Below are 20,777 nucleotides of genomic sequence, written 5' to 3' on the forward strand. Positions count from 1 at the left end.
CCTATTCTGGCATTCTAGAGTATTTTAGTAGAAATAACAGAAATAAAATGTAATAGTATCTTAAACCGTATACCCTGTAGGTATTTATAACTGTTATGCTTCTATGTATAGCAAGAGAGAGAGAAAAGGAGGGAGGCAGCTTGCATTATGGCTTCAGGCACTGTAGGTTCAGGCTCGTCCAAATAACCACCGTTTCTCCTGGTGTTTCCATTCAGTGTAGAAAGTAACTCTTGCTTTTCCAGCTGCGTATGTCCGACTGCCGGTCTGCCTCACCCTCGGTCTGCCTCACCCCCGGTCTGCCTCACCCCCAGTCTGCCTCACTCCCGGTCTGCCTCACCCCTGGTCTGCCTCACCCCCGGTCTTGCCTCACTCCCGGTCTGTCTCACCCCCGGTCTGTCTCACCCCTGGTCTGTCTCACCCCTGGTCTGTCTCACCCCTGGTCTGTCTCACCCCTGGTCTGCCTCACCCCTGGTCTGCCTCACCCCGGTCTGCCTCACCCCTGGTCTGTTATGTATGGAGATCCCATGCTCTCTTTATATTTATAACAAAGCCACTCTCTCCACACACACTCACTCTCAACCCTGCTCCACTGCTCCCTCTGCTCTCCCCACATCTCCTTATGTCTCATCTCTCCTCTCTACTTTCCATAATCCTCTATCTTTCCCACTGTCCTCTAACTTTGTTTTCTGTGTGGAGACCTTCCCTCTAGTCTATCTTTGTTTTCTGTGTGGAGACCTTCCCTCTAGTCTAACTTTGTTTTCTGTGTGGAGATCTTCCCTCTAGTCTAAACTTTGTTTTCTGTGTGGAGACCTTCTCTCTAGTCTAACTTTGTTTTCTGTGTGGAGACCTGCCCTCTAGTCTAACTTTGTTTTCTGTGTGGAGACCTGCCCTCTAACTTTTTTCCATTCACAGTCACTCTCACCCTCCTCCTCCCCTCCCCTCCCCTCATCTCTCCTCTCCTCTATCTTCCTTCTTATTTCTCTGTCATCCACCTCTCATCTTCCTTCTCATCTCTCTGCTCATTTTGGGCCTTCTCTCTCTCCCTCTCTCTTTCAAATGTCATATTGTGTCTTTTTACAGTGTTGTAACGATGTGCAAATAGTTAAAGTACAAAATCTGAAATAAATAAACATAAATATGGGTTGTATTTACAATGGTGTTTGTTCTTCACTGATTGCCCTTTTCTTGTGGCAACAGAGCACAAATATTGCTGCTCTGATTGCACACTGTGGTATTTCACCCAATAGATATGTGAGTTTATCAAAATTGGATTTGTTTTTGAATTCTTTGTGGGTCTGTGTAATCTGAGGGAAATATATGTCTCTAATATGGTCATACATTTGAAGTAGAAGGTGCAGCTCAGTTTCCACCTCATTTTGTGGGCAGTGTGCACATAGCCTGTCTTCTGTTGAGAGCCAGGTCTGACCTTTCTCAATAGCAAGGCTATGCTCACTGAGTCTGTACATAGCTTTCCTTAATTTTGGGTCAGTCACAGTGATCAGGTATTCTGCCAAAATGTACTCTCTGTTTAGGGCCAAAAATCATTCTAGTTTGCTCAGTTTTATTTCAATGTGTCAGGTAATTATCTTTTTGTTTTCTCATGATTTGGTTTGGTCTTATTGTGTTGCTGTCCTGGGGCTCTGTTGGGTGTGTTTGTGTTTGTGAACAGAGCCCCAGGACCAGCTTGCTTAGGGGACTCTTCTCCAGGTTTGTCTGTCTGTAGGTGATGGTTTTGTAATGGAAGGTTTGGGAATCGCTTCCTTTTAGGTGGTTGTAGAATTTAAAGGCTCTTTTCTGGAGGTATTGGCTTAATTTTGCTCTGCATCCATTATTTGGTGTTTTATGTTTAATTTGATGTTTGGCCCATTTTGTGAATTCTTGGTTGGTGAGCGGACCTCAGACCTCACAACCCGAAATGGCAATGGGTTGTATAACTGATTCAAGTATTTTTAGCCAGATCCTAATTGGTATGTCAAATTTTATGTTCTTTTTGATAGCATAGAAGGCCCTTCTTGCCTTGTCTCTCAGATCATTCACAGCTTTGTGGAAGTTACCTGTGTCGCTGATGTTTAGGCCGAGGTATGTATAGTTTTCTGTGTGCCCTAGGGCAACAGGGTCTAGATGGAATTTGTATTTGTGGTCCTGGGAACTGGACCTTTTTGGAACACCATTATTTTTGTCTTACTGAGATTTACTGTCAGGGCCCAGGTCTGACAGAATATGTGCAGAAGATCTAAGTGCTGCTGTAGTCCCTCCTTGGTTGGGGACAGAAGCACCAGATCATCAACAAACAGTAGACATTTGACTTCAGATTCTAGTTGGGTGAGGCTGAGTGTTGCAGACTGTTCTGGTGCCCTTGCCAATTTGTTGACATGTTTCACCCCACGGCCCTGTGGAAAGAAATGTGTGTGTTTTTGCCAATTTTAATCGCACACTTGTTGTTTGTTTTCATGGATTTTATAATGTTGTATGTTTTCCCCCAACACCACGTTCCATCAATTTGTATAGCAGAGCATGAGAAGACTTTGCCTTTGTTTTGGTTTGTTTGTTTGTCAATTAGGGTGTGCAGTGTGAATACGTGGTCTGTCATAAGGTAATTTGGTAAAAAGCCAATTTGACATTTGCTCAGTACATTGTTTTCACTGAGTCTGCTATTAATGATAATACAGAGGAATTTCCCAAGGTTGCTGTTGACACATATCCCACGGTAGTTATTGTGGATTTGTGTGATCAGTCCTTGGTTCCAAGTATTGCGGAAGATGCCAGAGCTGAGGATGATGATAAAGAGTTTAAGTATAGCCAATTGGAATCTGTGGTCTGTATATTTCATCATTTCATTTAGGATACCATCAACACTTTTTGGGTTGGAGGGTTTGTATTTTGTCCTATAGGTCCTTCAATATAATTGGAGAATCCAGTGGGTTCTGGTAGTATTTAATAATTGATTCTAAGATTTGTATTTGATCGTTTATATGTTTTTGCTATTTGTTCTTTGTCATAGGGACAAAACGATTGGATTTTGGTGGTTAGATTCTATTACATTGAGCTGATTTCTGAAGTGCTGTTCCTTCTTTTTCAGTTGTTTATTTCTGTATTGTTTTAGTGATTCACCATAGTGAAGACGTAGGCTCAGGTTTTCTGGGTCTCTCTGTTGTTGGTTGGATAGGTTTCTCAATTTCTTTCTTAGGTTTTTGCTTTCTTCATCAAACCATTTGTCATTGTTGTAAATGTTCTTAGGTTGTCTGCTTGACATGTTTAGATTTGTTAGGGAAGCTGAAAGGTCAAATGTACTGTTTAGGCTTTTTACTGCCAAGGTTACACCTTCACTATTACAGTGAAATGTTTTGTCCAGGAAGTTCTCTAAAAGGGATTGCATTTGTTGTTGCCTAATTGTTTGTTTTTTTGGTAGGTTTTTACACTACTTTCCTTCCATCTATAGCATTTCTTAATATTGTGTAGTTCCTTTAGATTTGATGCCTCATGATTGAGTGTTGCTCTGTTCAGGTGGACTGTGATTTTGCTGTGATCTGATTGGAATGTTAGTGGCCTGACTGTGAAAGCTCTGAGAGAGTCTGGGTTGAGGTCAGTGATAAAGTAATCTACAGTACTACTGCTAAGGGCTGAGCTGTAGGTGTCATAGGAGTCTCCTCGAAGCCTACCATTGACTATCAACAGACCCAGCGTTCGACAGGACTGTAGAAGTTGTGACCCATTTTATTTTTATTTTTTTATTTTTTATCATAGTTGTGTCTAGAAGGGGAATATTTGGGAGGGAATGCTGTCACCTCCAGGTAGTTGTTTGTCCCCCTGTGTGCTGAGAGTGTCAGGTTCTTGTCCACTTCTGGCATTTAGGTCGTCACAGACTAGTACATGTCCTTGGGCCTGGAAATGGTTGATCTCCCCCTCTAGGATGGAGAAGCTGTCATCGTTAAATTATGGGGATTCTATTGGGGGTATATAGATAGCACACATGAGGACATTTGTCTCTGTTGAGATAATTTCCTTATTAATTTCTTGCCAGATGTAAAATGTTCCTGTTTTGACTAATATAATAGTGGGTTAGGTCTGCTCTAATTAGCATCCCCCTGAGTCTCTTCCCTGTTTCACACCTGGTAGTTTGGTGGATTGGACTACCAGCTCTCTGTAACCTAGAGGGCAACCAGTGTGTCCATCTCCTCTATACCATGTTTCTTGTAGGATGACAATGTCTATATTTCCAATTTCTTTGGTGAAGTCAGGGTTCCTGCTCTTTAGGCCAAAGACAGATGCCCTCAGATCTTGTATATTCCAGGATGAGACAGTAAAAGCTTTGTGTTCCATCGTGTCTAGTGTTGTTTTCGTGTGGTTTATTCCCGGACCTTAGGTGTGAGTGAGTCTCTCTCTCTCTCTCTCTCTCTCTCTCTCTCTCTCTCTCTCTCTCTCTCTCTCTCTCTCTCTCTCTCTCTCTCTCTCTCTCTCTCTCTCTCTGCCACAGCCTGCAGTGCAGAGCAGAATAGAATAAGAGTGGTTAAGTGAGCGTCTACAAGTCATTACTCCATCTAATGTCTGTCTGACACACACACACACAGAGAGAGAGATCCAAAACAGCCATCTACTAAAATATAATCCAAGTTTCAGACATATAGCAGGTTTCAGCATGTAAATCATACAGCAGACCGAGACAGGAGATATGAGATATGACACACATACTAATACATCTGGTATACGTCTTTGTCCACATACAGCTCAGCGTTGGTCATGGTTATACGTATCCTCTATAGACATCAACCACAGTATGATAATAGAATGATGATGATGAACTTGTGTGTTATCAGCAGAGGGGAGAAGGGGTAAGTCCATACAGGTAGACAACTTTAGACCAGTAAAACTCCACTGTTAAACTGTAACTCTGCACCCACAGTGACACCGATACCACACTCCAGTGTGGTTAAACTGACACAAAGACAAAAACACTCTCCTTCTCTAGACAGACATCTGCTCCTACCCTACAATCACACACATGGACTCAGGGGCCCAGGGCTGCTGCTGCTCCACTGTGTTATCCCAGGTGCTCTTTATAGCAAGACACTCTCACCTCTTCACCCCCTGCTCCTCTCTCCCTCTCCTCACCTCTCCTTCCACACTCACTCCTTCACCCCCGGCTCCTCTCTCCCTCTCCTCACCTCTCCTTCCACACTCACCCCTTCACCCCCTGCTCCTCTCTCCCTCTCCTCACCCCTCCTTCCACACTCACCCCTTCATCCCCTGCTCCTCTCTATATGACGGGTACTTGGAGTTATTTTCCAAATTAATTTATGGCATAATCTAGGGAGATTTAGGTCAGTCGCCAAGGCCAGGAGATAAAGAGAGGGAGAGAAAGGAAGAGACCGAGAGAATGAGAATGACAAAGACAGAGACAGAAAAGGAGATTAAGAGAAAGGGAGGAGAGAAGAGATATAGTGGGAAAGAGGAAGAGAAGAGTAGAGACTCAGGTGTGTTGTAGTTCGACTATCATGAATATACATAGTTTTTCTCTCTGGCAATATGGGGCATTACATGCTAAAGATAGATGTTGAATGAATACATTGGAGTTAGAGTTGAAAGTGATGGCATCTTCCTTTGAAGGGAAACATAGCATCAAAGGCATCGCTGATTAGGTCGCTGGGCCGGACTGGAATGTATATTTAGCAGGGAGACAAACTGGGGCTGGAATGTATATTTTGCCAAGAGACCTGACTAAATGGAGACATGCCATACCAACACACATCTTCATTCAGAGTTTGTGTTGATTTAGCTGTGTGTTGTTTTGACAGAGTTGTTCAGTTGTGATGATATATGATGTCTGGTAGACCCCCAAGGTGTGGGAGTGTTTGTTCCAGCCCAACACTAACACACCTGGCTCAACCAATCAGCTACTCATCAAGACCTTGATTGGCTGAATCAAGTGCTGAATCAAAGTATGTTATTGCTGGGCGAGAACAAAAGCCCCCACAGGACTGGGCGTGAAGAAGACTGCCTGACTGGGCAGAAGAGGAGTCTTCAGCAGTTGTTGATTTGGGATGTGTTGACGTTTCCTTCTAGTCTCATCAGACAGATATACAAAGCCCTGGGACACTCAAACACCTGGTGTAGTCCGGGTTTAGGATCAGAACACACACACACACACACACACACACACACACACACACACACACACACACACACACACACACACACACACACACACACACACACACACACACACGCACACACACACACGCACACACACACACGCACACACACACAGCATGGTTTTGTTGTCTGAATGGCAGGAATGTAAAACACAGATGAACTGCTATGTATAGCAGTAGTTTACAGCTGGGCTAAGTGGTTTGATATGTTGTTGGGGTTGATCTGGCCCAGACAGACAGACAGCCTTGTAATCAGTTTTGTAAAGGATTTACAGGGGCTTGTTATCTAGCGTCTCACACATGCAGACAGGATATGTTACACCTATTCACTGAATGAATTTCCTCTTCGTCTTGTCTTTCTCGCTCTCTTTCTTTTTCTCTCTGTTTCTGCCTCGGTCTCTTGCGCTTTCTCTCCCTCTCTCCCTTTCTCCTTCTCTCTCATCCCAGTTGAATTGAATGTCTGTGCCTGTCTGTGTAGGGAGGCGTCGCCGACAAATTATCACAGTGCTTTGTAATTCGTACAACATGCATTTAGTTCAATTAGGAGAATCTCCTTTCATGTTGCCTGTATTTTGGAGAAGTGCTGTTGTACCCTGAAGACCTGCTATTAGCTGTCTGCTGTTTAAAAGCGATCAAATATTCACAACATTTAGCCTAATCTTTAAAAGGCTCTATTAATGATATGAGTTGGAAACCTAAAGTCTGTGATCATGTGAGTGGTGTTCAGCAACCCCCACTCCAGGCTCTCGTGTGTGTGTGTGTGTGTGTGTGTGTGTGTGTGTGTGTGTGTGTGTGTGTGTGTGTGTGTGTGTGTGTGTGTGTGTGTGTGTGTGCGTGCATGTGCGTGTGTGTGTGTGTGTGTGTGTGTGTGTGTGTGTGCGTGTGCGTGCGTGCGTGCGTGCGTGCGAGATGCAGATGATTCACTACTCTCCAGTACAGTAGATTAAAGGTTTAGTATGTCCTATCTGTCTGTCTGATGTTTCCTGTGTCAGGGGGAGTGTGGGATTGATCAGACAGATCGGAAGTGATGTGTTATAGTGGGTCCTGATTAGATAAGGGTGGTGTGTGAACTGCCTGAAGGGAAAACATTAATAACCCTACCCTCTTAGGAAATCACTTTTGGCTTCATTTTTTCTCTCACTCTGACGTTTGATAGATGCTTTCTGTCCTCAAAATCCTGACAGTGGAAATGGAATTTCTATTGATTGGTAACTCTGACATCGTATTCTATCAAAGCTTCTTGGATCGGCTCTTGAAACGTGACGTTACATGGCTGTTTACAACAGTGATATGTTTTGCCGTTTCTGTAATTACAAGTGGCTATCTTTACACACACCACAAACATTTTGAAACAAACTCAAATGTGTTGTGTTTAAGGATGATTTATTTTTTACCATCTGTGCTCTCTTGGGGCATTTTCACTCAATTCGGGCACGAACATCACACTCCACTTCACTGGGTCCCCCATCACCTCTCTCCCCAACTTCCCCCAGTCACTTGACCTTCACATTGACATTTACACTGATGTTCCCGCTAGCAAGCTTTCAAAGACAACCTTTCCTCTGTAGCGATGGCTTTGTCGCGCTGGCTAACGAGCTGTGAGAAGGACAAACAGGTACCTCGGATGACCTTAGCGTGTCCGTAAAGACTGTCATTGATGTCACAGATATAATGATGGGGACATGAGGGCACAGGGTGTGTGGTCTGGAGCTTTTAGACGTGATGTCGGCTGAAGTGTAGGTTTTTAACTGTGTAGTGTTAATAGAAGTGTAGGTTTTTAACTGTGTAGTGTTAATAGAAGTGTAGGTTATTAACTGTGTAGTGTTAATAGAAGCGTAGGTTGTCGAGGGTACTGAAGTGTAGGTTTTTAACTGTGTAGTGTTAATAGAAGTGTAGGTTTTTAACTGTGTAGTGTTAATAGAAGTGTAGGTTTTTAACTGTGTAGTGTTAATAGAAGTGTAGGGTAGTGTTAATAGAAGCGAGGGTACTGAAGTGTAGGTTTTTAACTGTGTAGTGTTAATAGAAGTGTAGGTTTTTAACTGTGTTAATAGAAGTGTTTTTAAGTGTTAGAAGTAGGTAGGTTTTTAAGTGTAGGTTTTTAACTGTGTAGTGTTAATAGAAGTGTAGGGTGTAGTGTTAATAGAAGTTGTAGGTTTTTTTTAACTAGAAGTGTAGTTTTAATAGAAGTGTAGGTTTTTAACGGTGTAGTGTTAATAGAAGTGTAGGTTTTTAACTGTGTAGTGTTAATAGAAGTGTAGGTTTTTAACAGTGTAGGTTAGGTTTTTAACTGTGTAGTGTTAATAGAAGTGTAGGTTTTTAACTGTGTAGTGGGTACTGAAGTGTAGGTTTTTAACTGTGTAGTGTTAATAGAAGTGTAGGTTTTTAACCTTGTAGTGTTAATAGAAGTGTAGGGTGTCGAGGGTACTGAAGTGTAGGTTTTTAACTGTGTAGTGTTAATAGAAGTGTAGGTTTTTAACTGTGTAGTGTTAATAGAAGTGTAGGTTTTTAACTGTGTAGTGTTAATAGAAGTGTAGGTTTTTAACTGTGTAGTGTTAATAGAAGCGTAGGTTGTCGAGGGTACTGAAGTGTAGGTTTTTAACTGTGTAGTGTTAATAGAAGTAGGTTTTTAACTGTAGTGTTAAAGTGTAGGTTTTTAACTGTGTAGTGTTAATAGAAGTGTAGGTTTTTAACTGTGTAGTGTTAATAGAAGTGTAGGTTTTTAACTGTGTAGTGTTAATAGAAGTGTAGGTTTTTAACTGTGTAGTGTTAATAGAAGTGTAGGTTTTTAACTGTGTAGTGTTGTAGTGTTTTTAATAGAAGTGTAGGTTTTTAACTGTGTTAATAGAAGTGTAGGTTAATAGAAGTGTAGGTTTTTAACTGTGTAGAAGTGTAGGTTTTTAACTGTGTAGTGTTAATAGAAGTGTAGGTTTTTAACTGTGTAGTGTTAATAGAAGTGTAGGTTTTTAACTGTGTAGTGTTAATAGAAGTGTAGGTTTTTAAGTGTTAATAGAAGTGTAGGTTTTTAACTGTGTAGTGTTAATGTTAATAGAAGTGTAGGTTTTTAACTGTGTAGTGTTAATAGAAGTGTAGGTTTTTAACTGTGTAGTGTTAATAGAAGTGTAGGTTGTCGAGGGTACTGAAGTGTAGGTTTTTAACTGTGTAGTGTTAATAGAAGTGTAGGTTTTTAACTGTGTAGTGTTAATAGAAGTGTAGGTTTTTAACTGTGTAGTGTTAATAGAAGTGTAGGTTTTTAACTGTGTAGTGTTAATAGAAGTGTAGGTTGTCGAGGGTACTGAAGTGTAGGTTTTTAACTGTGTAGTGTTAATAGAAGTGTAGGTTTTTAACTGTGTAGTGTTAATAGAAGTGTAGGTTTTTAATAGAAGTGTAGGTTTTTAACTGTGTAGTGTTAATAGAAGTGTAGGTTTTTAACTGTGTAGTGTTAATAGAAGTGTAGGTTTTTAACTGTGTAGTGTTAATAGAAGTGTAGGTTTTTAACGGTGTAGTGTTAATAGAAGTGTAGGTTTTTAACTGTGTAGTGTTAATAGAAGTGTAGGTTTTTAACGGTGTAGTGTTAATAGAAGTGTAGGTTTTTAACTGTGTAGGGTTAATAGAAGTGTAGGTTGTCGAGGGTACTGAAGTGTAGGTTTTTAACTGTGTAGTGTTAATAGAAGTGTAGGTTTTTAACGGTGTAGTGTTAATAGAAGTGTAGGTTTTTAACTGTGTAGGGTTAATAGAAGTGTAGGTTGTCGAGGGTACTGAAGTGTAGGTTTTTAACTGTGTAGTGTTAATAGAAGTGTAGGTTGTCGAGGGTACTGAAGTGTAGGTTTTTAACTGTGTAGTGTTAATAGAAGTGTAGGTTTTTAACTGTGTAGTGTTAATAGAAGTGTAGGTTGTCGAGGGGACTTACACTATTCTGGTGTTGACACTATTCTGGTGTTGACACTATTCTGGTGTTGACACTATTCTGGTGTTGACACTATTCTGGTGTTGACACTGTGAATCAAGGTGTAGGATGTACTTCCCATCATCAGCTCTATATCTATATGGTTTGGCTGTGATGTAAATGTTTATGTTCCCATCGCTGGCCACTTTGGTTGCAGCAGTGCAAAGATGAGCATACAGAACACATCTATAAAACAAAGGATGGACAGCATAAACAAAAGTCCGCCTTTGAAGGTTCTCCCTGAAGGAAATGCCATTGGAGATCTTTAAAGCCCAACATGATCGAACATCTACCGGCAGGTGTCAGGAGGTTGTTGCCCGTGACTGGACCCTAACCATCTCGCTATACGTGAGTTCTACCAATCTCTTATTAAAGATGGGAGGACCTCTTTTATTGAGATGTATTTTAGGTATTAGTTTTCAACCCATCACCACCACTCGTTGTAGGCCGACAGTACTTCATCAGGTTCTACATGATTCACCTATTCAAACATAGCAGCGCTGCGTTGTCCTTGTTTTTCACCTTAATGTTCTACCATTTCATGGTTTACCATTCAGCATAGGTATAGGTCTGTGGAAGGATAAATTGGTCTGTTGTGATACTTCAAAAACACTCTGCTTTCTCTCAGGGGAAGAATACATCAGCTCTTAGAAAGAAGGGGAAGAAACACAAGTACCATCTCCCTATAGTACCTTAATCACCAAGCCTTGGTGTCCTAAGAAATGTGCTTTTCTAAACGTGTGGAATTTCAAAGACCCTGCAATCGCAAATGATTTGATTTATTTACTCTCCTCTCAGGGATGTAAATGAGCTTATTAGTAAGGAGGCCATTTTGAATCTCTAACTCTACTGTACTTTATTACTGGCTCAGGAGAGATAGAGAGGTAATCAGTGTGTCATTATTAAGACATGTCTCAGAGGACCCAGTAGGGAAGTCATGTGTCATTTACTGTCCATATGTGTCAGACTCCTCATCCTCATTCTCCTCCCCCTTTCTTCCCCCTTCCTCCTCTCCCTCCTCCTCTTTAATGAACTTCGTCTAATATACTGCCAGAAGACCGATATGAGGAAGAAGCAGATAAATCACAGAGAGTATATTGGTCAAGATTTCTGTGTTGTTGGTCTAAAGTTTCTGGGCTACTTGTTTAATGGCATATCACATTGTACTGAACCTTTGTCCCTCTTTGTACAGGTTCTCTTAGGACTGTGGTCAAACCTCGGATGCACATGTTCAATTCGAAGACTTCAGTCATTCACTTAAACAATGGACTTTACATATTTTAGCTGCACAAGCTTTACTCAAGATAAAATTCAGGCCTAAATGTGTAATCTGCGCCAAAGGAAACCTGCGAGATTTGGGACTCTACAAATGAGCACGTGACACTGCTCTTACTTTCACTAGCGGTAGTTGAGATTCAGATCTCATTATCTGCACTGTTTCTATCCATCCTAGCAGGGAGCAGAACGAAGGGAGGGAGCCGAAAAAGAGGGAGGTGGCGCTCAGATCAAAGGCTCTCCTCTTTTCTTAGTTGGCCAATTAGGAGTCAAATGCCCAATGCCAGTCCCTATACCCCCTTGGCCCGAGGCACGTCTTCCAGATCTGAGCGGAAGAGATGAGGAATATTGTAATTATTTTGTATGGTAGGCTGGGAGGAATTATTCTCCAGACTGCTTATGCCTATACTCAATCCTTTCAGATCAAGTTACAGGAAGTGCCTACGGGTTGAGACTAGGGCAGAAGTCAGACACCAAGCTATGATTAGAAAATGTACAATCCTGATTTAACTAAATCCTTGTCTGTGGAAAACAATTCACCAAACTGCTGTCATCCTCTTCCAGATCTCCCAGTCATCAGACAACCCCACGCAGGCAGACATGCAGGCACACACAGACGCACAGACACACACACCAGCTAACAGGAGACAAACAAAGTCCTCTACATCTGTTTTCCCCAGTCTAGTTGGGACGTGATCAGATCGGATGCCTCTAGGCTCTGTCTCCATTCCTCTCCTTCACGGTCTCCTCATGTCCTGAGGAGAACACCCACACGCTCTGCTTAGTCTCTGTCCTGTTCGAATGTCTCTCCCATCCCGTCTGTGACTCTCTCTCCATCTCTCTCCTTCTCATTATCTTTCTCACTCACTCACTCTGCGCTGTTGTGCCAGTCTGTATTTTAACAGGACAAACTATATCCTCTGCGCTTGTGCAAGCGCACACATACACACAGGCACGGGGTGATTAATTGGTTCCACTGGTACCAATTGCTTATTTGATTTGACCCTCCACATAGTCTCAGTATCGTGACACATCAGGGCTGCTCAAGGCTTGCAGATGCCTTATGATCCTCATACTGCCAGGCTGTCCTTGTAAATAAGAATGTGTTCACAGTTGATCCGTCCGGTAAAATAAAGGTCAAATAAAATACATGCACAGTGAGCCTCATTCCCCCTTTCGTGTGGGACTAGTGTGGAGACAGTGAGAGAGTTATGTTTTGGGGAATATAATTATGTTGGATTTGGGGTTTGTGAACTTGTTATTATCTGTATGTGTAGACAAGTGGGCGATTTTGTGTTTTGCAACATATTCTCATGTGCTCTCCCTCTTTCACTCTGATTTGAACTTTAAAAAAGATATATATTTCACCTTTATTTAACCAGGTAGGCCAGTTGAGAACAAGTTGGAAAACATGGCCAGCCGTAGAATAATGCTTATTGAAATGATCAATTATCGTAGAATGATCAGTGGTGACATTGTTTCCTTAAGTTTTGTCTGGTTACGGGTTTTGCACACATGTTGATTTGGCAGTGTAGCCTAAGTGTCCTCATCACCAGAGATCTATTAGTCCTTAACTCACAACTCTTCTCACCTCTTCTAGCGGTGTCTCTGGAAGATTATTATCTTGGTTTCATGGAACCCGGGAAGTTGGTTAACTTTTTCTATTCTCTAATTTATGTGTACAGTACTGACAATGAGAAATTTGTTTTTTCAGCTGGCAATTTACAGCGACTTATAGGGTGGCAGGTAGCCTAGCAGTTAAAAGCATTGGGCCTGTAACCAAAAGGTTATCCCCGAGCCGACTAGGTGAAAAGTCTTGAGCAATCCCTAATTCCTCCTGTAAGTCGCACTGGATAAGAGCATCTGATAAAATGTCTTGGCTATTGTTTATACACAGCTGTTGCTTCTTGCTTTGCTGTCATGCAGATTTGAAGAAAGCAACTATTGTGGCCTGGTTGAAGTACTGCTAAGAATAGATTAGATTGCTGTGCTTAATATGTCGACTCCCAAAAAGGTCAAACTTTGACAAAGCAATGGTTGAAACATGTTCTGCCATTCTGAAGTCCTTAGAATAACACTTTATTCTAAACTTTAAGGAGACATACAGTTGCACCAGTGGCCAGTCCGGGTAGCACTCCTGTCTGCTTTTCAATTAAATCCAGTCACCTTAGGCCCTGGTGCTGTATCCACGCTGTATCTAACAGAAAGAAAAGACAGAATCCTCTTCCTCTCTGCAGCTGGAGACACTGATAGACTGTGTGCGTGTGTGCGTGTGCATGTGTGTATGACAGTGATAGTGTCATTTCCAGCCAGAGAGCCACTAGGCTCACGTTAGCCAACCATGTAATTAAAGCCTTAAAAATGTCACCATCCCTCGCCAGACGGCTTTATGTCCCTTATCACAGCATTACCAGGTGTGTGTGTGTGTGTGTGTGTGTGTGTGTGTGTGTGTGTGTGTGTGTGTGTGTGTGTGTGTGTGTGTGTGTGTGTGTGTGTGTGTGTGTGTGTGTGTGTGTGTGTGTGTGTGTGTGTGTGTGTGTGTGTGTGTGTGTGTGAGATTGGCGAAAGAGTATCATGGTATTGGTCGACCGAGGGCTCACATTTCATTGTCCAAGTTATCAACTCACCACCAGGCAGCAACAATAAAGACCTCTCTAAATTGTATGGGTTGTGACTGAGCCGTTTTAATGTTGTGGTATAGGACACGCTGTCTGTCTTTTAAGGAGAATCTACATTTAAATTATTGACATCAGACTTGCTGATGGTAAGTGTATTTTTGTGTCAGTGTTGTTATTGCTCCAGGCATGGCATTATTCCAAGTAAAATGTAAAGTGGAACTGACAGCATTTTAGCAACATAAAATCTTATTAAAATCTGTTCATATACACCCCCTGGAAGAACATGACATTTCATTTTTTATGCTTTCTGACAAGTGAGCACTTAAGCTGTAGTGGAGCGGGTCGAGACATTGACTCACACATTGACTCTGTATCTCCTGTGTATAGCCTCATTGTTGCTATTTTTATTGTGTTACATTTTGTGTTTTTGTACTTTTTTACTTGAGTTTATTTTGTAAATATTTTCTTAACTCTACTCTTAAAACTGCATTGTTGGTCAAGGGCTTGTAAGTAATCATTTCACAGTGACGGCAACCTGTTGTATTCGGCACATGTGACAAATAACATTTGATTTGTTATGGTCATTTTCACGTTTTCATAAATTCTTGGAATATTTGGGAATTGCGTATACTAAGGCTTGAATGAGTAGGTGTGTCAAAACCTTTGACCCGTAGTGTATACTAAGGCTTGAATGAGTAGGTGTGTCAAAACCTTTGACCTGTAGTGTATACCAAGGCATTTGTGAAAATTCTATAGGAATGTAGAGTGGGAAAGCAGCCGTGTGTTCGGACAATTAATATACACTGCAGTAAATAAAACCTAATAAAAACATCTGTCTTGTCCAGGACCGGAGTCTACACAGACCGGTGCGCTGTAGCCAATCAGAGGCCACAAGAGCCTGCATCATTCAATTTGAACTGATGTTTACAGGAAGTTGCAGCAGCGTGACTTTAGATCATTAGAACACATTTGGCAAAAGACATAAAATACACTTGAATGGATTTCTGCAAATATGTAGCTAAATACCACAGGAGTCCTCTTACATTTGTGAACTTTACAGTCCTATTGATTGAACAACCATAAAAATGGAGGCTATTTTCCCCTATTTATACATCAATAACAACAAGACCAACAACTAATGCTAGCCAGAGCAAGATTAGCTCAAATCTAACGAAGGAACATTAGATAAAGTCTCTCAAACTTTTTTTAGCTTGTTGGCTGTCAGAATTGCACTTATAAACGATGGGGAATAGCCTGCTCGTCCTTCTGCAGCTTGCCTGCCAATGCATCCGTTGTCTCAACCAAGCACCCAAGCTAACTGGCTAAAGTTGGCTAGCTTGCTAGCTAGCTGCTTCAAGACACAAATAAGAGAACCTCACTCTGACCATTTTACTCACCCTAAGAGAGCTGGTTAGGCTGTTTAGATGTTATCTAGACATTTGTTATCTAGAGCGTTCGTTACTAACTATTACTTTTTTCAAACGTATGTTTACTGACACAGGTCATATTCGATGGGTGTGGCGCGTTTTTAAATTCATGAGTTATTCTGTGCTCTGGCACACTCAGACAAGAGTGCCCTGAAATCGGAGTAGGTAGCTAGCCAGAATGAATTTGTGAACGCAAGAGATATGCTAACTGGAAAACAGTTGTTCAGCATAGCTAGCTACCAAAGCAATTCACATTTCTTGCTAGCTAACCAAATGCTGAACGACTGTTATCTCTGGCTGTGTAGCCGCCGAGAAATGATACGAGTGTAAAAAGTCACTCACCCACTCCTCCAATGACATGATGTCCTCCTGTCAACTAGCTAGCTATCTAGCTAAAGTTAAGCTCTGTGCTTTCAATAAATAGGCTAGCATGTTAGCCACGTTATGACTGACTTGCCCTTGCTAGTTTGATCATTGGCCTTGCTAGTTTAATTGTATTGACATTTTTAAAACGTCTTATGAAGTTGGTTTTGTAGCATAAACTGCGAATTTAATATTTTTTACTGATATTATGATTGTCTGTTTGTTCGATATCTGCAAAGTAGTTAAAACGCTGTCAGTTCCACTTTAAGAAAATGGCATACACCGATTAGCAGATGCTAAAGCAGGTGCAGCAAAATGCTTGGGATTCTAGCTGTCCGTGACAGCAAACATAGAACAAATGAGAGTTTGTATACTAGAACTGAATATACCAGAACTGAAAAGTGTATGCGAGCAAGGAGGCCTACAAACCTGACTCAGTTACTGCTCTGTCAGGAGGAATGGGCCAACATTTACCCAACTTATTGTGGGAAGCTTGTGGAAGGCTACCCGAAACGTTTGACCCAAGTTAAACAATTTAAAGGCAATGGTACCAAATACTAATTGAGTGTATGTAACTTCTGACCCACTGGGAATGTGATGAAAGAAATAAAAGCTGAAATAAATCATTCTCTCTACTATTATTCTGGCATTTCACATTCTTAAAAGAAAGTGGCGATCCTAACTGACCTAAGACAGGGAATTTTTACTAGGATTAAATGTCAGGAATTGTGAAAAACTGAGTTTAAATGTATTTGGCTAAGGTGTGTGTAAACTTCCGCCTTCAACTGTATGTGTGTTGATGTAGGCTCCTCTGAGTCTTCATAGCGGCCAGCTCTCTGTCCCTCTCTCTCTCCTTCTCTCTCTCCCTTGATCAGCTTTCCGATGACACTCTTCTCCTTTCCAAGTTTCAGTCTATGGATATGTCAGTCTTTTAGGTAATGTGGATCTTTGATGCCAAGGCATTTTCTAAGCATTCTAATGTCTGGAAAACATCAGAGTTTGTGAAGGAAATACTTCAAACTATGTCAGAGATCACTGTGAGCCATCTGTAGACAAATATAAATGCCATTTTAGTTGTTTAAATTAAAGCTTCTGTTTACCAATGAGATTGTGTGAAATGTGCATTGTCACTCAAACACAGAAGGAGAGAAAATACTTTAGAAACACAAAGAAACATCAGTATATGATTTGACAGCTAAGGAGTCATTTTAAAATCCTCTGGATTGCTGATAAGTTGCGTCCTAAGTTTTTGCTCACCACGTGACCTGAACCAGAAAATGTTTTCCTGGTCAGGTTAAGTGGTCTCTACCATAGACTTTACCTTGGCATCCACTCAGAAAACATTTTCATTACATGTCAGGGTTTCATAGTTTGATTAACTGAAGTTCTCCTTAACTGCGTACACAGCTTTATTTGACCTTGACCTCGACCTACTGTAGTTCTGGAGTCTCTCTTTCTCTCTGTGTGTGTGTGTGTGTGTTGGAGGTAGAGTCACCTGTTATAAAGCCATGAGGCCAGATCCCCCAGGCGTTATTTAATGGGTTTAACTCCCATCTCATTCTGGGATACCTCCAGAAACCACAGGCCAAGGTTACACAGGTAATTGCTTGCTTGTGTGTGTGTGTCCAAACATATATCCTCACTGCTACAGGTACCCTTCAACTCTGTATTGTAGGTGAAGGACTGCTCTGTCTAGTGTCAGTCATCAGTCCTCACTGTGATTGTTATCCCCCTTATCACACACACACACACACACACACACACACACACACACACACACACACACACACACTGCTGGAGGCTGAGAGTGATGGGTAAAAATAACATCAGGATTTGGGAACCTCTGAGAGTAAGGGTGGGACACAGCTGAAATTGCTGGGTTTATTGTGATTGCGTGCTCGTGTGTCTGTGTGTGTGTGTGCTTGTGTTAGTGTGTCAGATTTAAATGGGACCAAGGCTGTGGCCAGTCAACTCAGGGTTAGTTCAAGAGTCCTTCGGACCTTTGTACAATACAGTCTGTTACCACAGTGGGTGTGAGAGAGTTTTTCTCCAAAGACAAAGATTTAGTACAGTTAAATACAGTATTTGCGTAGTCATCGGGTTTCAGTACATTTGGATATTCCAACAATTGTCATTGAATACGGTTGCTTTTAGTTTTATTCATTTTATTAGTGTTTTAGTTTTTCCTCAACCTTTTGACCTCACCCTCAACCACACACTTGCAACAGCCCCTCATCAGCCCCTCTTCAGCCCCTCTCCAGCCCCTCTTCAGCCCCTCTACATCCCCTCTTCAGCCCTTCTTCATCCCCTCTTCATCCCCTCTTCAGCCCCTCTTCAGCCCCTCTTCATCCCCTCTTCATCCCCTCTTCATCCCCTCTTCAGCCCCTCTTCATCCCCTCTTCAGCCCCTCTTCATCCCCTCTTCATCCCCTCTTCATCCCCTCTTCATCCCCTCTTCAGCCCCTCTTCATCCCCTCTTCATCCCCTCTTCAGCCCCTCTTCATCCCTTCTTCAGCCCCTCTTCATCCCCTCTTCAGCCCCTCTTCATCCCCTCTTCATCCCCTCTTCATCAGCCCCTCTTCAGCCCCTCTTCAGCCCCCTTCAGCCCCTCTTCATCCCCTCTTCAGCCCCTCTTCATCCCCCTTCATCCCTCTTCAGCCCCTCTTCATCCCCTCTTCAGCCCCTCTTCAGCCCTTCTTCAGCCCCTCTTCATCCCCTCTTCAGCCCCTCTTCAGCCCCTCTTCATCCCCTCTTCAGCCCCTCTTCATCCCCTCTTCATCCCCTCTTCAGCCCCTCTTCATCCCTTCTTCAGCCCCTCTTCATCCCCTCTTCAGCCCCTCTTCAGCCCCTCTTCATCCCCTCTTCAGCCCCTCTTCAGCCCCTCTTCATCCCCTCTTCATCCCCTCTTCAGCCCCTCTTCATCCCCTCTTCATCCCTTCTTCAGCCCCTCTTCATCCCCTTCATCCCCCTCTTCAGCCCCTCTTCATCCCCTCTTCATCCCCTCTTCAGCCCCTCTTCATCCCCTCTTCATCCCCTCTTCAGCCCCTCTACAGCCCCTCTTCAGCCCCTTTTCATCCCCTCTTCAGCCCCTCTACAGCCCCTCTTCATCCCCACTTCAGCCCCTCTTCATCCCCTCTTCATCCCCTCTTCAGCCCCTCTTCATCCCCTCTTCATCCCCTCTTCATCCCTTCTTCAGCCCCTCTTCATCCCCTCTTCAGCCCCTCTTCAGCCCCTCTTCATCCCCTCTTCATCCCCTCTTCAGCCCCTCTTCATCCCCTCTTCATCCCCTCTCCTCAGCCCCTCTACAGCCCCTCTTCCCCTCTACAGCCCCTTTTCAGTCCCCCTCTTCAGCCCCTCTACAGCCCCTCTTCATCCCCTCTACAGCCCCTCTACAGCCCCCTTTTCATCCCCTCTTCAGCCCCTCTTCAGTCCCTCCTCTTCCCCCTCTTCCCTCTACAGCCCCTCTTCAGCCCATCTACAACCCCCTTCAGCCCCTCTTCAGCCCCTCTACAGCCCCTCTACAGTCCCTCTACAGTCCCTCTGCAATTCCTCTTCAGCCCCCCTACAGCCCCTCTTCAGTCCCTCTACAGTCCCTCTACATCCCTCTGCAATTCCTCTACAGTCCCTCTATAGCCCCTCTACAGCCCCTCTTCAGTCCCTCTGCAAATGCTCTACAGCCTCTCTACAGTCCCTCTGCAATTCCTCTACAGTCCCTCTATAGCCCCTCTACAGCCCCTCTTCAGTCCCTCTGCAAATGCTCTACAGCCCCTGTTCAGCCCCTCTTCAGCCCCTCTACAGCCCCTCTTCAGCCTCTCTACAGTCCCTCTGCAATTCCTCTTCAGCCCCCCTACAGCCCCTCTTCAGTCCCTCTTCAGCCCCTCTACAGTCCCTCTACAGTCCCTCTGCAGTCCCTCTACAGTCTGTCTTCCGTCCCGCCACAGTCCCTCTAGTCTCTCTTCAATCCCTCTACAATCCTTATACAGTCCTGTTTACAGCCCCTCTACAGTCCTCCATCCATGTGTTCCATTACTCATGCCTTACACCATCCATCTGTCCACAGCAGAGAACACTCACTGTAGAACGTTTCTGTTTTAAAAACCCTCCACTCCAGAGAGGCAGCTACAAACCAAACAGATTGGAATCTCAGTGTGGTTTTCCGAGGGGACTTACATACATACACACACACAGCCCACACTCAAGTGTTTATTCCACCGGAATACTGTTTGTGGAACAGATTGGGTAGAAGCAATCCTGAAAGTTAGTAGAGTTAGGTTTGTGATGGGAAATGTTCTAACTCACCGAGGGAAATATCAACATACGCGCACAGCGTTCCGTCTGACTGAGGAGAAATACGCACACACAGCTTTCTGTCTGACGGAGGAGAAATATCAACACACAGCTTTCTGTCTGTCTGAGGGGAAATATCAACACACAGCTTTCTGTCTGACGGAGGAGAAATATCAACACACAGCTTTCTGTCTGTCTGAGGGGAAATATCAACACACAGCTTTCTGTCTGACGGAGGAGAAATATCAACACACAGCTTTCTGTCTGACTGAGGAGAAATATCAACACACAGCTTTCTGTCTGACGGAGGAGAAATATCAACACACAGCTTTCTGTCTGTCTGAGGGGAAATATCAACACACACAGCTTTCTGTCTGACGGAGGAGAAATATCAACACACAGCTTTCTGTCTGTCTGAGGGGAAATATCAACACACACAGCTTTCTGTCTGACGGAGGAGAAATATCAACACACAGCTTTCTGTCTGTCTGAGGGGAAATATCAACACACAGCTTTCTGTCTGACGGAGGAGAAATATCAACACACACAGCTTTCTGTCTGACTGAGGAGAAATATCAACACAGCTTTCTGTCTGACTGAGGGAAATATCAACACACACAGCTTTCTGTCTGTCTGAGGGAAATATCAACACACACAGCTTTCTGTCTGACGGAGGAGAAATATCAACACACAGCTTTCTGTCTGACGGAGGAGAA

General features: G+C 43.1%; 1 protein-coding gene across 2 annotated transcripts in view; it reads left to right on the forward strand.

The window, feature by feature from the left end:
• The window catches only part of sema5a (sema domain, seven thrombospondin repeats (type 1 and type 1-like), transmembrane domain (TM) and short cytoplasmic domain, (semaphorin) 5A), a 209,735-nt gene that overhangs the window by 25,103 nt on the left and 163,855 nt on the right, over positions 1-20,777 (forward strand). The gene's annotated exons all lie outside the window — the stretch shown is intronic.

The sequence above is a fragment of the Oncorhynchus masou genome, chromosome 30 (assembly GCF_036934945.1).
Source record: "Oncorhynchus masou masou isolate Uvic2021 chromosome 30, UVic_Omas_1.1, whole genome shotgun sequence".
Taxonomy (NCBI): domain Eukaryota; kingdom Metazoa; phylum Chordata; class Actinopteri; order Salmoniformes; family Salmonidae; genus Oncorhynchus; species Oncorhynchus masou.